General features: G+C 38.2%; 1 pseudogene; it reads right to left on the reverse strand.

Annotated features, from left to right (window-relative positions):
- LOC125171585 (aldehyde oxidase 4-like) overlaps nucleotides 1-17730 on the reverse strand; it is a 236979-nt pseudogene that overhangs the window by 30266 nt on the left and 188983 nt on the right.

Below are 17730 nucleotides of genomic sequence, written 5' to 3' on the forward strand. Positions count from 1 at the left end.
TGCCGCTGTTGCTTTCCTTGGGCTCTCTCTATATGTTTTTAAGGATTTTATTTTTAAGTAATCTCTGCACCCAACATGGGGCTCAAACTGATGACCTCTAGATCAAGAGTAGCATGCTCTTCCAACTGAGCCAACCAGGCTCCCCAGAAGTGTTCTAGATCTTGATGTGGTTAGTGTTTACATAGATTTATACCTATACATAAAATTTCATCAAATTGTAAACTTATTATTTGTGCATTTAAAATTTTGATTTAAAAATCACACTAGGGTTGAGAGCTCTGCCTTGGAGTTTCAGTATTTCTCAAACCAGATAATTAACTTATAGTCTTCAACTTCAGAGGAATCACTTTTCTGGCCCAAGACAACTTACCATCAATGATTTGATCAACATATTTAAAGGCTTGCTCTAAATTTCCTTGCTCTATTTTTTTTTCCAATGGAAAAATGAATTGTGCTCTAGGGCAAAATAATAAAAAGTTTTGTTTTCTCATATCTTAATAAACCATTCATACGCCATCAAACTGCTATGCTCCTGTTCTTTCAGATATTCATACACCATGACAGACAATCTAAGGAGTGTAGAGAGTCAGCAGAAATTGTGTTACAATAGACTACAGGTATTGGTGACTCAGTTTTGTTCAGGGCTCGGAGGAAGCGCTGAGGGGGAGATAAGCATATCTAGAGGGTCCCACCCTCTAGACTGCTGAGTGATGACCTGAGGCAGTGGGTATTAAGGTGTCAACTTTATGGTGGGGTACAGATAAGAAGAGTAGAGAAAGGCCAAGGAGAAGGCTGGTGGAACTGGAAATGCTCAGAAATGGCCTTGTGTAGGTGACCTAAATTAGAGGCTGAATTGCATGGAATTAGGACAGTTAGAGAAGAGAGGGGGAAATCGTTTGAAGTCAAGGCCACCTCAGAAAGCAATAGCTTGAGGTTGAAAATAAGCTGAGGGGCCAAAAAGAGAATAAGGCCAGGCTGGCTGGAGAGCAGGTTTTCTGTCAAGAGCATGTGGATAAAATGAGCTTCAAAGGTGAATTGAGGTTGGACTATGAAAGACCTTGAGTTCTATGCTAAGACCCTTATCCAAGGGGACATTATTGTATAAGAAAAGTGACCCAATGAACATTGAGGCATAGAAAAGTTAATGTGGTGGGCAGACAGGTTTAAAATGGAGTACAAGAGGCTCCTTAAGTGGTTATTGTAGTAAATCTGACAGTGGTAAGGTCTGAAGGGTGGGATAGGGGTGAAATTGAGAGTGGAAAGAAAGGGGCAAACTTAAAGGCATAACTGGGAAAAGATAACTGGGAAAGACCTGAATTTGGCAACTCTTGGGAAGAACAGAGGAGAATCAGAGGATACTGAAGAAGTATCCTACATGGCTGGGTTTCATATTGTTCATGTACCCATCTATTCACTTCTCCCTCCATCACACTCATTTATTAAGACTGACCTTGGGTTAATGCTTTGCTAAATGCTGGGGCTATAAAGCACCATGCAACATGTTCTTGCCCTCATTAATAACAACAACTAAAACAAAAATAATAGCAAACATTTACTACATGCATTCCGTATCTCTCAGGTGCTGTTCTAAGCATTTTACCTGGATTTTCTCATCTAAACCTTCTAATGACTTTTATGTAGGTGCTTTATGGCTCCCATTTTATAGTTGAGAAAGCTGAGGTATGAGGAATTTAAGTGACATGCCAAAGCTTTCATTGCTATTAAGAGGCCACTAAAAAAGAAAGAAAGAAAGAAAGAAAGAAAGAAAGAAAGAAAGAGCTACTAAAAGATGGAGTTAGAATACCAATCTGAGTTTTCTATCTCCAGAGCTTGTAGGAAGTGGGCAGGAGACACAGGACAGTAAATGTTATGACTGTTCTCAGTTTCACAGTGTTCTGGATTTTCCCACCAGACTAGTTTTACATAGAGGTCATAAGGACATTCCTCTGGTGTTACCTATCTATATTATGAGAACATGTCTTATCAAGAGAATGGGAGAAGTGGTCACAAGAAGGAAGTAGAAATGCAGGCAGGGAAATTCTCAGTATTATGTTTTGAGGTGTTGATTTCTTGAGCCTTCGCTTTGAAACATAAATAACTCTGAATGAAGTATAGATGGAGCCCAATTTATACTATTTTGTGACTCCACCAGTTGAATTCTGCCAAAAGTATACTGACCTAGTCATTCTAGAAGGCATGAAGTGGCTCGACTACCTCTTTTGTGATAATCTTTGGTTCTATGTCTTCACAAGTCATCTTCACTTTTTTAGCTGCCTCTCTTGCATGAGCATAGGTATCAGCAGCCACAGTGCAGATAATCTGACTCATGCAAATCACCTGCAGAAGAGCCACATGTTACCATTAGCTAAGACACAGAATCATTAAAAAGGAATTACTGTTCCCACATTCTTACATTTACCCACTGGGTTCCTATGACCAAAGGAACGATTATTTTCCACCTATGAGAATAAATTTAAAACAGTGGCATGAGTGGGATTTAGGGGGTTCAAAAACTGGGTGCAGAACTTGATTATCTGGCTTCTGTCTTCAGTTGTATTCCCCATCATTCCCATATCACACATATTAATCCAGTCATCCTGAAATTCTGTTGGTTCTTTTAATGTCCTGTGTTCTATATTGCTTCTATGGTTTTCACAACTTTTTTAGAAGCCTTCTTTAAGAGGGCTTATAGCTTATGATCAGAATCTTATGTTCACATTTCAAGAGAGAATTTGAGAATCACTGATGTGTAATCATTGGTTCCCTGAAGTTTTTGTGATGTAAACATGAATCCATGGATGTAGAGTCATAACCAATAATCATTTTGGTGTTTTCAGTGAATCATTTGAATGATACGCCCCACACAAATCTCACACCTCATTGGGTGCATAGAGAACTTCTCCCTGATGCTTATTATTTCCTGCAACATCCTCTGCTGTTATCACATTGACAATACCTGGAAGTGCCAGGGCTTCTGAAATATCAATTGATCTAGGAGGGAAAATTTGAAAGTACACATAGAGTTTACAGGGGTAAGTTCATGGTACAATATAAATGATTCCTCAAACACAGGGAAAAACTACAATGGACCTCATAACTAAATAAGGGACAGTATTCTGTGTTTAAAAGTGTCAATATTTGGCAGATGTTTGGACTCTTAGCATTAGATTCTTTCAAAAATATGCTAAAAAAATGACTGATTTCCATTCAGAAGAGGGAATGAATTTTTTTTTCAAGATTTTTAAAAACATTTATTTATTTTTGTGAAAGAGAGAGAGAGAGCGAGCGAGCATGAGTGGGGGAAGGGCAAAGAGAGAGGGAGACACAGAATCTGAAGCAGGCTGCAGGCTCTGAGCTGTCAGCAAAGAGCCAATGTGGGGCTCAAACTCACGAACTGTGGGGCTTGAACTCACAAACTGTGAAATTATGACCTGAGCTGAAGTTGGACACTTAATGGACTGAGCCACCCAGATGCCCTGAGGAAATGAATATTCTTAGTTGACTTAAATAACCTCTCATTTGTGATGTGAAATTGTGAATGCATTCCAGTAATACATAGGAATATTTTTCACTCTCTTACATGATGTTTGTGTGAGATCTTCTGCTTGTGACTATAGCCAAGAAGAGTTCTTGGGCAACACTAAACACAGCTTCCCTGGCATATTTAATGGCTGACTGGTGTATGACTGGGTGGTTGATGGGGTCTTGTGAGGGTCGGTAGGGATCCACACACTGTCAATGAATAAAGCAAGTTATTTTACTTCCAGACATTCTCAGGCACTGAAAATTGGGTCTGATATATCTGGCTTACTCACAAGTGAAGAAAAATTATAGGCAATTGGGTATCTATATCTGTGAGTCAGAGTTAATAAATGTCCATTGGGCAGTGTGGTAAGAGATATATTCTGGTTACAATCTACCCCCTCACCTCCCCAAAAGGAAGATATTGTTCTTGTCCTTAAAGATTCTACAAGCTTGCAAGGGTATCAGAACACAGACAAATGCATATTAAAATAACATGGTTAACTTCATATAGCAATAAAGAACAGTTTATACATAACAAAATATACACATTTACACAATATGGTGCAAAGAAAATACACAAGTTCCTGGGAGATTTAGGATGGCTGTGTCAAGTAGGGTCCTAGAAGCAGTGAATGTTGAGTCGGGTTTTGAAGAAAGGACAGGCATTCACTAAGAAAAGGAGAACATTTTAAGCAACAAAACTGATATAGTGGAGAAGAGACATTTAGAATCTAATTCCTTGTGAAGCCTTGAGTAAAAGCATAGAAGCTAAACCAAGCAAGTCGTGTGTGAGTTAAAATTGGTAATGTTGGCTGGCTTTAGTAGACTTTACCCTTACAAGTAATAAAAAAAAAAATAGCTATTGAAAAGTGGGAGATACATGTATAATGCATGCATTGAATGCATAGACAGATTTAAAAAACAAAAAACAAAAAACTCTACCCGCTGACCTGGAACATCCGAATTCCTTGGGGTGTTATAACAAGGAAATCTTCTAGAGCACTCATGAACTTTTCTGGGATATCAGAAAATTCTGGAGATACTGAAAAGAAGATAATTTCCCATTTAACTTTACAATCTGAATCACTTGCTTAGAAAATCACATGTAGAAATAGGTTATCTTATTTATTCTCTCAGATACTGGTCACCAGTTGTGCTGGGAAAGAACCCCGAGTTTCGAGCTCCCTGGGCTAGCAGCAGTTGTTTCAAGAATGACTATATCTACTTACACACACAGGAAAGTGAATGCTATTTCCAGGAAGTGGAGACTTCCTTTATGACAAGCTCTCCTCTCAAATGGCAGGAAGAATTTGTTTTTCCAAATGGAGGCTGTGCTTTCAAGTCCAGGTCAAAGTTCTGGGCATGAATCTCAAAGAAGCAATTGAGGGAGAAAAGATTAATTTGCAAGGACGTTCAGTTTCAGATTAGTTGTCATAGTAAAGATATTAGAATTAACCTAAATATCCAATAAGAGGGAACTGACTAAACAAATTATGTGCATTGTAAGATATAATAGTTCATAGTCATTAAAAATGGTTTTGTAGAAGTGTGTTTGTATTTATGCACACTGAAAAATGTTCATGAACTGGGTGTTATATGTAAGTGATGAATCACTAAATTCTATGCCTAAAAAACAATATTTTGATTGAAAAAATGCTCATGCATTACAATTAAGTGAAAATATGGATTACAAATATTTATGTATAGTATTACCCCTTTTTCTTGTAAAAAGAAGAAAAAAATATATATGTATGTGTTCCAAATGTTAACAGTCTTTATGGTAGGACTACTGGCTTACAGTTGATTTTTAAAATTTTTGCTTCTCTGTGTTTGAATTTTCTACAATGATAGAATATATAATGTGTACTATGCAAGAGAACATATGATAATAAAGATGTAAAACAAAAGACATGTATTTAACAAATTATAAGTGATAATAGATATATATTGATGACATATGTATGTTGTAAATATATTATGTAATACAGAATAATAGAATATTATAACAATGCTAATTATTATAAATGTAAATGCTATAAATATAAATGCTAATTAATAAAAATTATTTAAAAAAACTAGCTGAATTAACAGACTTAGCCATAAAAGAAATGCATAATCATTTATCTGCCATTTTTGGGTCAGCTCATGACTTATCAAGGGGACACTCACAGTCATGGACCATATTCTGAGAAACACTGCTGTGAAGGTCATTTTAAACTAGGCTAGGTAAGAAAAAAAAAGTTAAAAAACAAGAAACAATCTAAATGTCCAAAAATAAAGTACAGATCAAATAATGGCACACCTATCCATAGACACATCATGCAACCATTATGTCATTATGTCATGAAGAATATTCAATAACACTGAAAGGTGTTTGTTACTAAGTGAAATAAACAAGTTATACTAAACAGTTCTACAGATATATATGTGTGACATATACACACCCACATTCATAAAGAAGGGTTTAGAAGGATGCATACCAAAATATTAATAATGGTTATCTATGGGTGATGGATAGACAAATGATAGACAAAAGATTTTCTCTTCCTTTTTGGCTAATCCACATTTTCTAAATATTAAAGAAGGTATTGTTTTAATAAGAAAATTTTCTTTAAAATAGGAATTTAATTACTGAAAGCTTTTCACTACTGTAGATCAACTTGATATTGTGTACTATATGGTCACACAAACTATAGGAAGAGCAAGGTTGTCCCCTTTTTAGCCCAGGAGAGAAGGGAGAGGGAAGGAAAGGAAAAGGAGGCTGGGAAGCACCACACTGAGAGCTCCACCCTCTTTACCCTTGATAATCTGCTAACCTTGGTGCAGTAGAGAAACTGGGCAGGGAAGCCCTTCATATGCAGACTGATACTCAGAATGTCAAGGCACTCAGAGACCCAGAGAAGTCATTTATCATTTTCCTCAGTGCTCACCTCACTTTGAGGTAGAATTTGAAAAGTGAGCTGATGCTGAGGGTTCACCTGTATTCTATCATGCCACCCTCAGCTACTGGTGGCATGTAAATCTCGTCCAGGACCATTCAGCAAGCATCATTCAGCATTGGTCATCCTATTGCATGGTAGGAAAGAATGTAAACATGTCACAGAAGAGGCAAAGACAGAGTAAACTGACAGAGCAAGGTAAGATGGAGAAAAATCTGTATTCATCTTTAAAGTCTAAACAAAATACCCTCACATATTTCACAAGCTTTCTTTAGAATCTGCTGCAGTGGTTCTGAAATTTTCCTTACCAAGTCCTCCTTTATTACTATTTTTAACTTCATGGCCTGGGAATGTTGACTTACCTCAAATAGCTTTGATAAAAAAGTACTCAAATCAGAGCTTCCCAAGATCTAGAAACTTGTCTTACTGTGGTATCTCCAGCAAATAGGCCATGCCTGGCACACACACTACACAGGTAATGACTGGTAAATGACTAAATTATTGATGACAGGTGTAAATTTTTTTACAAATGAAAGTTTCTACATAAATGCTTCTAAAGAATTGATTTACTTTAGTATTTGAGAAAAAAATTGCATTAAGTTCCATTGCATTGTTGACAATGAATACAATGAGTAGATAAAAATTACTGTAAAAGCACTAGTTAGAAGAAAGTTTTTTTAATTTTACTACTTTTTTCATTTTAAATTTTAGTTAATTTTGTTGGAAGAGTTTTTATTTTAAAAAAAAATTTTTTTTTTCAACGTTTATTTATTTTTGGGACAGAGAGAGACAGAGCATGAACGGGGGAGGGGCAGAGAGAGAGGGAGACACAGAATCGGAAACAGGCTCCAGGCTCTGAGCCATCAGCCCAGAGCCCGACGTGGGGCTCGAACTCACAGACCGCGAGATCGTGACCTGGCTGAAGTCCGCGAGATTGTGACCTGGCTGAAGTCCGACGCTTAACCGACTGCGCCACCCAGGCGCCCCTGGAAGAGTTTTTAAAAACTACTTTCCAAATGCTAGAAACAATGAGAGTGACATGAAGAAGGCCTTTTAAACTTTTTGAATATTTCATCTTTATGTAGTGTAGGGACATTTTAAGATGTCTTAGGATACAGTATTGGAAACATTTACTTATTCTGCAGGTTAATTAAAAATGAAAATTTGAAGGGTGCCTGGCTGGCTCAGTCAGTAGACCATGTGACTTTTGATCTCAATTTTATGAGTTTAAGCCCCACGATGGGCATGGAGGCTACTTGAAAGAAAAGAAAAGAAAAGAAAAGAAAAGAAAAGAAAAGAAAAGAAAAGAGAGAAAAGAGAAGAGAAAAGAAAAGAAAAAAGAAAAGAAAAGAAAAGAACAGAAAAGAAAAAAGAAAAGAAGGGGAGAGAGGGAAGAAGGAAGGAAGGAAGGAAGGAAGGAAGGAAGGAAGGAGAAAGAAAGAAGACTTGAATATATTATCTACTTAGATTAATTTGTGTGTTCATCTTATTACAGAAACTGCAATAAAAGAATTGTATCTTGAAGAAGGTTGGCTTTTGGGTGAATTTTATTTTCTTTATATTCTTACACAGTGCTTAAATTTCTTATATGATTATGTAATATATATATAATCAGAAAAAATTCTCCAAGTGCCGTTTTCATAAAATATTAAAATACAAAGGCCTGAATTTCATTTCCAAATGTGTTGTGACATACTTCCCAATGAGCTGCTTGCACATTTGGCTTGCAGAGACAATGGTGGGGCCAACATTTCCGTAGAACATTTAAAGGTCCTTAATCATGCCTATGCCAACTTCAAACTTCACACTTATCACAGCATTGACAATGGCAAAGGCATTCTCCTAATGTTGGGCCAGCTAGAATCCCGGCACAAAGTGCCACTGGAAATAAAAAAAACACTCAGAATAGTGTTCATCTCCATTGTGTGCTGTATAGCAACAACTCTGATGATTAATTATAATGAAAATGATCCTGTGAATGATGTTGCTGACTATAGTATTGAGTATATGTGAGTACTGGTCCATGTGCTTTATAGGTATTAATATATTATCCTCATAACAACTCTACTCATTTCTAATTTACTAATGAGGAAACTGAGAGGCTACATAACTTGTACAAGGTCATACAGGAATGGAAGAATTGGGGTTGAAATCTAAGCAGTTTGGCTCCAGAGTTTATGTTTATGTATTTTCAAAATTTGAGTCACTACATGTGGCCTCAGGCATGTGACTTAAACTGTTTGGGTCTTAACTTTCTTTAAAATGAGAAGGTTGTGTGCCTCTGGGGCTGCTGAGAGGGGTAAGGGAAAAATCAGGAGGTGTGCTGCCTCTCAGGATGAACTACCATACCTCCACTTTTAACTGTTTTAGTTTGGTGTTCTATGTAAATTTCATGCAAACAAGGAATTTTACTCTTAAAAAAAAAAAAGCTTCAAAACCACTGGATCAAATGGTCTTCCAAGTGCTTTCCAGGTTTAAATCTCTCATTCTAGGTTAAATCTCATTCTTAGCGTGAAACATAAGTAGGAAGGCATCTGTGTGGCCAGCTTCTACAGAAGTCACAATGTGGCCCTGATATGAAAGCAAATCAAATGGTCCTCTGAGAATTTGCACTTCCTCTGAGCAGCCCCAGAAGTCTCCCAGGGTAAGCTGGGCTCCCTCGGGGTGGGCAGTGAGTCAGGGAGCCTTTACCTGAGTAGAGTGGGGAATAGAAACAGATAACATAATCTCTTCTGATTTAAGGCTGGTTTTAGGTGATCTCTCAAGGAAATGGCTGTCTAAAGGAATCTGCTGTTCTCCTTCTATTAGAGAAAATGACCTTGATCAGAATGAATTTATCGAACTGGAGAATATGAAGCAAGGGATAGTTGTGATGAATCTGGGGAAAGAGAGAGTGCAAACTGTAAGCCAGAAGATCTGGTTTCTAGTTGCAGCTTCCATGCTGGGTCACCTTAGGCAAGTCACAGAACCGTAGGGGCTTCCAGTTCCTCATCTGCAGAATGACAGGACTGGACCAGATAATCTGAAAAGTCTTTTCTGGTTCTCAGCTCCCATTACACACTACTCAAAATTTTGGCCTTGAAGAACTTTAAAGCTATTTGGAAACAACTGAGTACAACATAGGTTCATAAATGGGAAAACAGGTCCAGAGGTCCAGAGGGGTTAAACGATTTGTTCAAAGTTCTACAGCTGGGACAATGGTGGAACAGGCGTACAAGTGGAATGCCTGCTACACAGCTTTTTTTTCTTAGACAGTTGACAATATTCTCTTACTTGAGCCACTGTATTTTCAAAAATGTGATTGTAATAAAAAAGAGGGTATCTTACATCAATAGCTCTATGAATAATATGCATTTATTGTTATTTCATTGAGTTTAAATAATTCTCTCTTGGCAAAGCTCAAGCTGTCTTTGCATAAAGAGAGAAGTAATGAGTAACATGCCCCACAATCTTGATTTTCTTTAGAAAGTTAAGTCCCTATGAGGAAAATTTCCAACTTTATAATACTCTGAAATGAAATGTGCCATAAAGCTTTAAAACCACAGACAGACATCTCATTTTTAAAAAAAAATGCTTTGATACTACAATTTGGACTGTGCATAAATGTGGCCAAATAGTTAAGAAAAATTGTCCAGTGCAGTAACTTATCTGATCTGCAAGATATAGAACATCTGAAAACAGGATAATTGACCTCTGTTGCATCCTTACACTTGAGGTAATACAGATATAGCCTATATATTTGGTGAGTCTAAGTTAGATACACTTGGGTTCCTGGTTCATGCTTTATGAAAGGAGCTACCTAACTGACAGTGGTAATTATATAATAGAATGCCTAAAACTTGTCTCTTGCCTTTAGATATCAGATTGATGGTAGCATTTCCTGCTGCTAAAATGGTATTTAGGTCAGAAAAATTAGGTCTGTTCACCACATGTCCTTCTAAAGTCTAAATAAAAAAGATAACATTTTTAAAGCCAGTTATTTGACAAACAAGGAATTATGTGTACAAGGATCTTGTGCACATAATTCCCTTCTTTGCTTCAAAGAAAGATCTGGTATGGTTTTAGGGCAGCTAAATAGAGTCAGACAACATGTTGTGCAAGATTCCCATCCCTGACCCCAGTTCAAACTTATTGCTGAAGAAAATGTTCCTTTTCCATGTGCAGTGAAGAAGAAAATTTCTTTGAGAGCTGACTCTAGTATGAGTGTCCAATAACATCGGGGAAAGTAAGGACTAGAGTCTGAGTAAATAAACACTAAAGAACTGGGCTATGTAGCATTCCCATTCAAAATGCTTACTGTACTGCTGTGTAGTAGAATTCTTCTCTGTTACTCCAAACTGTGGATAAAGTTCCTTCAGACATAGCCTTGAATGAGAACCTTAGGGAGTTAAGGGGGCAAGGTGATGTTGAGAGGAACAGTGTGGTCTAGAAAAAGGGACAGAAGATGCAGAAGGTGAAAATATGTAGTGAATTTTGAGAATCAACAGAAACAGGGCCAGAGACAATTAGGAGAAATGCCCCACACCAAAGTCTCACTGAACTACCTATCATGTGTGGAATGGGCAGTGGTTCAAACCAATTACTCTTAAATCTCAAATAATAAGGAAACCTCAATAAGCTAGACAACTGGAGGACATCCAAGAATAGACATATGGGATGCACATGCTTAGAAACTGACCTTGGGGCAAAGGTCTAAGAGGAGGAACAGACATAAAAGAGTATTTTGGAAATGTAGGCTCTTGTTTACTATACCTTGGCTAAAACATTTCATAGCCTGTTAGAGCTGGACAGTCCCCTTGGTTGAACTTTAACTTCTTTTTCCCCCAAGAGAGAGCATGTGAGCAGGAGAGAGGGGCAGAGGGAGAAAGAGATTTTTTAAAAGTTTTATTTATTTGAGAGGGTGAAGGGGCAGAGAGAGAGAGAGAGAGAGAGAGAGAGAGAGAGAATCCCAAGCAGGTTCTGCACTGTGCAGATCCTGACGTGGGGCTCCATCTCACAAACCATGAGATCATGACCTGAGCCAAATATAAAGAGTTGGACACTTAACCGATTGAGCTACCCAGATGCCCTGGAAAGGAAGAATCTGAGTGTGGAGCCTGACAGAGGGCTTGATCCCACAATCCTGGGATCATGACCTGAGTTGAAATCAAGAGTCAGATGCTCAACTGACTGGGCCACCCAGGCACCCTGCCGCTTCTCACTTTGGACACACACATAAATGCAGTGTGATGACTCTCATTTTGAGTACATATACCCACTCATACTCATATTGTATAGACTTGTTCAACATTGACTTGGGGTTCCCCTTCAGAGTAACGTTTTCTAAGCAGAACAGAACTATATGACTGTCTATAACTGCAGCTTATTTCATATCACCTAGAGAGCATTCTGCCATATCCTTATTCTGAGCTCTGGCAAGCGTCCTCAGATGCTTCAGGAGAGCACAGTAGGTCTTAGTCTTCTTTTGCTGCCCCCAAACAATAAGATGTAAGCCATCATTCAACAGAGCCAGGCCACATTCTGCACCCCTGAAAATAAGATAGGGGAATATAAACTGAAGGTGAACTATAACAAGATGCATGGGCTGCACAGAAACAATCTTCCAAATATATCTTCTCTTTTTATATTAACTTAGAGAAACCAAAGATAAAGATATTTTGGGCAATATGCTTTATTCCCAAATATTAAGTACCAAATTCTTTTTCTCAGTCATATATATACAGTCATATATGCCATACGTTTTAGGACATACCAGCGACAGATATCAGAAATTCATTACTTTGTTAATGTGCAATTAGTGTTTTCCTGAATAAATTGATCAAATATAGAAATTTCAGTTCAGATTCTATAAGACTTTTAAAAGATCATTAAGTCTAAGTGGAAAGTGACCTACACATTTGTGCTGCCCATTTTCCCTTCTTATACAGCCATCTTTTCATACTGTTTCCTTAACAAAGCAGTAAGAATAGACACCTGTCTGTACCTTGGGTCAGGTTTTTTGCAAGTGTGCTTTAAGGGAATGCTTTGAGCAGAGATGTCATCCAGTTCATGCGTTCTCCAGGAGGGTAATACCAGCCCCAAAAGGGTGAAAAAAAATCTTGTTCTTTTGATGGATAAAGCCCTGATATACATATACTGTACATAAACAGATATATGGTCTACCTACGGTGTTAAAAATTCATGGAGGGATGATTGGGGGAAAATGCCTCTTGCTCCTTAGTGAGGCAATAATGAAAAGATTGAGAAACATTGACATAGTGTTATGGGCTCTACCTCCTCCCCAGTCCCTTCACTCCCACCCCACCCAACCAAGTGAATCCATACCTTACTTCCAACATTCTTCTGTACCAGCCCATCCTCCCCTTGCTCCATTTCTCCCTATGAGTCCACTGATATGGACATGCCAACAGGTAAAAAAGAAAATGAATGGGCAGACTGACTTAATATTAGCAGATCAGAGAGGAAAGCAGACAATTTCTCATTTTCTGTTTACTCAATGAGGAAAACCTTATTTTTTAAATTTTTTTAATGTTTTATTTTATATTTGAGAAAGAGAGAGAGAGACAGAGACAGAGTGAGCAGTGGAGGGGCCGAGAGATGGAGAGAGAATCTGAAGCAGGCTCCAGGCTCAGAGCTGTTAGCACAGAGCCCAACATGGGGCTCGAACTCATGAGCAGTGAGATCATGACCTGAGCTGAAGTCAGAAGCTTAACCGACTGAGCCACCCAGGTGCCCCAAGGAAAACTTTATTTTAAAGTAGAATTTTTACCTCCCATTACTTGCTATCTATTCAAATGCTGAGTTTGGATATGTTTCTCAGCTTTATTTGGTGCATTGTAGGAAGGAGAACTTGACTAAAAGTAAGAAACCCTGGAATCTAGTCCTGACTTGATTGTGTGTTAGCTGTGCAAAGTTGGGGAAGTTACTTCAGTCCTTTGGTTGAGAACGGAGATCCCAAGGCTACTACCTGCTATGTCTACCTTCCAGGACTGTCATGAGGATCAAAAGAAACAAGATGTGAAAGCATTTGGTAAACTGTGAAAAGAGTATGAAGAGAAATAAGGTTGTTACAGTTAAATTTTCAAATTTTGTGTCCCAGAATTTTTGTGTGTGTGTGAATGTGTGTGGGTATAGGATGAGCCTTAAGCAAATTTATGACTCTGGCAAGAACTTTTCCTACAGGCCAGCCACTCTCTTAAGTGTCCTTATTCAGTCAGTCTCTCTCTATATGTGGAACAACCTACATCTTCCCACTGTATGGCTCCTATGACAATGCAGTATTTAGTGACATAGCTGAATAATTCAGTTTGAAAAAGCTCATAGAGGACACATAGTAGGGCACATATAGGAGGTCATATATTCTATTAAGTGCTCAAATTAGCCCAGTGCATATAATTATTAATAGCCTACCAACAGCCAATGAAAAAGATGGTACATACCATCATCTGTGCTGTGCATAAAACATAGTTCTGGAAGCCTAAGTAGAGATATGAAAACTGGATGGAATTCATCTCTAAATTTAATGCTGGGTCCCTAAGGAGAAAAGCATGTAAAGCAATTAGAGAAGGAAGTCAATGGGGGCTAACAGATGTTGCTTATGGATAATCCAGAGTGAAAATTGTGACACAAATGACACATTTGCAAAAGAAAACAACGAAGGATTCTAAAGAACATAGGTATGTATTAATTAACGTGAACTGCATTGCATTTATGAAGAGTTTAAAAAGAGACAGAAGTCTGGATTACCTAATCTAGACTAAGGAACTTGCTCAGAAACCACCCACCCACTGCAGTGTTCCCCATGATGAAGAGTGCATCAGGGATATTGGCTTTCAGCTCTAGAAGCTCACTGAGGTTCACAGGAATGATCCAGGTAGTCCTCTCCCCTTGGAATGTCAGCCTTGTCTTATTTGGATCTTCTGCCATTCTCTGCAGAGAAACAAAGCCAACACGTTTTCAAGTAAGGCTGCTGAACTACATGCCATGAGTATATCTACTGCTCTGGTTGCCCAAAGGGCCTGATGGTCATTTTAGCTTTCTGGGTTGACCTAACTTGTAGTGATCAGGAAAGGGTGTCCTTGTGTGAAACTACCTAGATTGCTAATATCCATGTGGGCACCATTGAATAAACATCATTAGGAGTACCTGGGTGGCTCAGTGGGTTAAGCATCCAGCATCTGACTCTTGATTTCAGCTCAAGTCATGATCTCATGGTTCATGAGTTCAAGCCTCATGTCAGGCTCTGTACTGACAGCACAGAGCCTGCCTGTGATTCTCTCTCTCCCTCTCTCTGTCTCTCCCCTGCTGGTGCACATGCTTGCACATGCTTTCTTTCTTTCTCTCTCTCTCTCTCTCTCTCTCTCTCTCAAAATAAATAAATAAACTTTAAAGCAAACGAACAAAACATCATAATAGGTATCTATCAACAACAACTATAGAGTGGAATAAACCCTACCTATATTGTGAAATGAGTTTCTGAAGAGAAGGCAAAATGTCTTAGTCTGATTAAAGGGTCAGGCTTCTTGTTCTAGTTCTGCCCTAACAGTAAGTCAAAGGGGCCTCATCTTTGGGGATTAGGCATTTTGGTATGACAAAAATTGCTTATAGGCAAAATTATCCTTGAAAAAATCTCTTAAGTCATTCACTATAGTATACATTTTTTTTTACAACTCTGTCTCTCATATATACATACATATTTACATTGTGTATGTATATACTCTTTAAATAGTCCAAATTCTCACACTCTGAGGGGGAAGTGGGGACTGTGACACTATAGGAAGCCAGTAGAATCATATCCCTTACCTCATGCTATCTTCTGAGTATAGTCATGGAGTGGAGTGATTAGTTAACCACGCTATTTATATTATTCTTTCTCTCTATTTCTCCCCACTGAGTTGAAATCTCAGAGGCTAATAGTAAGAATAATGTAATTCCATTATAATTTTACAAAATATCTTTAACATATCTCACGGTGTAGCTGTGTGACCTTGAGTAAGTTACTAGACTCTCTGAGCTCAGGATCTTCAAATTAAGAGGTGAACCAAAGCATCTTGGAGGTCCTGGCAGCACCACGCTTAAAACTATTTACGGTGGAGCTGAACAAATTTGTAACAATGGGTTATCACATTGGACACACTTCCAACTTTTAATGTCTGAAACTCAGTCATTCCATAGTGTAAGGCAAAAAGGCTTATACCATGTCATGTTATGGGACAACAAAAGTAAAGCATCTTACTATTAGTTCAGGAGGGGATCTAGGTTCCTGGAATAGAGTCAAGGGATGGGATTCATCTTCATTATATACAGTTTGGTACACACCTCAACAAAACAAAACCAGATACAAATGGAACTTCAGAGTTACTGAAAGATGAACATGAATTTCTAAGTAGGAGATTTCAGAGTCAGGGCCATACCTCTGACACAAAATGGAGGTGCCAGAGCCACAGGGTGGCCCTGACTAAAATTCTTCCCACCCTCAGAGGGCTGTAATGGTTTCATGGGTAGGTTTACTGCCTCTGGGATCCCTCTTTTGGCATCAGGAACTAGGTTTTAAGCTTCTACGCTGGGTCTCAGGTATTATTAACAGATATTTATTTGCCATGAGCATGAAGATGCATCACTGTTTACACCTCTTGTAGTACTTGTTGGGGGAGGGGTGATGGTAAAGCCAGATCGAGGCACAAAAAGTTGTAATGCTTCTGAAGGAAAATGCTTCTGTGGTGATTAGCCTCATGAAAATTGTGGGCCTGCTAACTTTTGAAGCTTTTTAAGATTCTTTACTCCTTGAATTCACTCTTTTACATTACAGAACAGAAAATGAATGCATTTGGATTTATGTGGCTATTTTTCAGTCAATCCCAACTGAAGTGGAACACCAGATATTTACTTTTTCTTGTCTATTCACAAAAGATGTCTTCTTTTCATTTATTTATTTAAAAAAATTTAATATTTTTATTTATTTTTGAGATAGAAACAGAGCACGAGCAGGGGAGGGGCAGAGAGAGAAAGGGAGACACAGAATCTGAAGCAGGCTCCAGGCTCTGGCTGTCAGCACAGAGCCCGATGCAGGGCCCAAACTCACGGACTGTGAGATCATGACCTGAGCCGAAGTCTGACGCTTAACCGACTGAGCCACCCAGGCGCCCCTTCATTTATTTATTTAAATTCAAGTTAGTTAACATATATATATTATTGGCTTCAAGAGTAGAACCCAGTGATTCATCACTTAATATAACATCCAGTGCTCTTCCCAATGAGTGCCCTCTTTAATGCCCATCACCCATTTAGCCCAGCCCTGTATCCAATATCCCTACAGCAACCTTCAGTGTGTTCTCTGTATTTAAGAGTCTCTTATGGTTTGCCTCCCTTTCTGTTTTTATCTTATTCTTCCTTCCCTTCCCCTATGTTCAGCTGCTGTTTTTTCTTAAATTCCACAGTAAGTGAAATTATATGTTATCTTTCTCTGACTTATTTCACTTAGCATAATATACTCTAGTTCCATCCATATTGTTGCAAATGGCAAGGTTTCATTCATTTTGATTGCTGAGTAGTATTTCATTGCATATATATATATATATATATATATATATATATATACACACACACACACACACACACACACACACACACACATACATACACCACATCTTCTTTATTCATTCATCAGTTGATGGACATTGGGCTTTTTCCATAATTTGGCTACTGTTGATAGAGCTGCTATAAACACGGGGGTGCATGTACCCCTTCAAATCAGCATTTTTGTGTCCTTTGGATAAATACCTTGTAGTGGAATTGCTGGGTCATAGGTTAGTTCTATTTTTTAATTTTTTGAGGAACCTCTATACTGTTTTCCAGAGTGGCCGCACCAGTTTACATTCCCACCAGCTGTGCAAAAGGGTTCCACATCTTTGCCAACATCTACTGTTTCCTGAGTTGTTAATTTTAGCCATCCTGACAGGTGTGATATGGTATCTCATTGTGGTTTTGATTTATATTTCCCTGATGTTGAGTGATATTGAGCATCTTTTCATGTGTCTGTTAGCAATGTGGATGTCTTCTTTGGAAAAATGCTTGTTTATGTCTTTTGCCCATTTCTTCACTGTATTATTTGTGGTTTTTGGGTGTTGAGTTTGATAAGTTCTTTATAGATTTTGGATACTAACCCTTCAAAAAGATCTCTCTTCTTGATCCACGCAACACTTTCCTGATCCTTTTATTCCACAAACAGTTGATTCCTTAGGAAGTAATTCCTTAGGAAGTAATTCTT

This window comes from Prionailurus viverrinus, chromosome C1, assembly GCF_022837055.1.
Source record: "Prionailurus viverrinus isolate Anna chromosome C1, UM_Priviv_1.0, whole genome shotgun sequence".
Classification (NCBI taxonomy): Eukaryota; Metazoa; Chordata; class Mammalia; order Carnivora; family Felidae; genus Prionailurus; species Prionailurus viverrinus.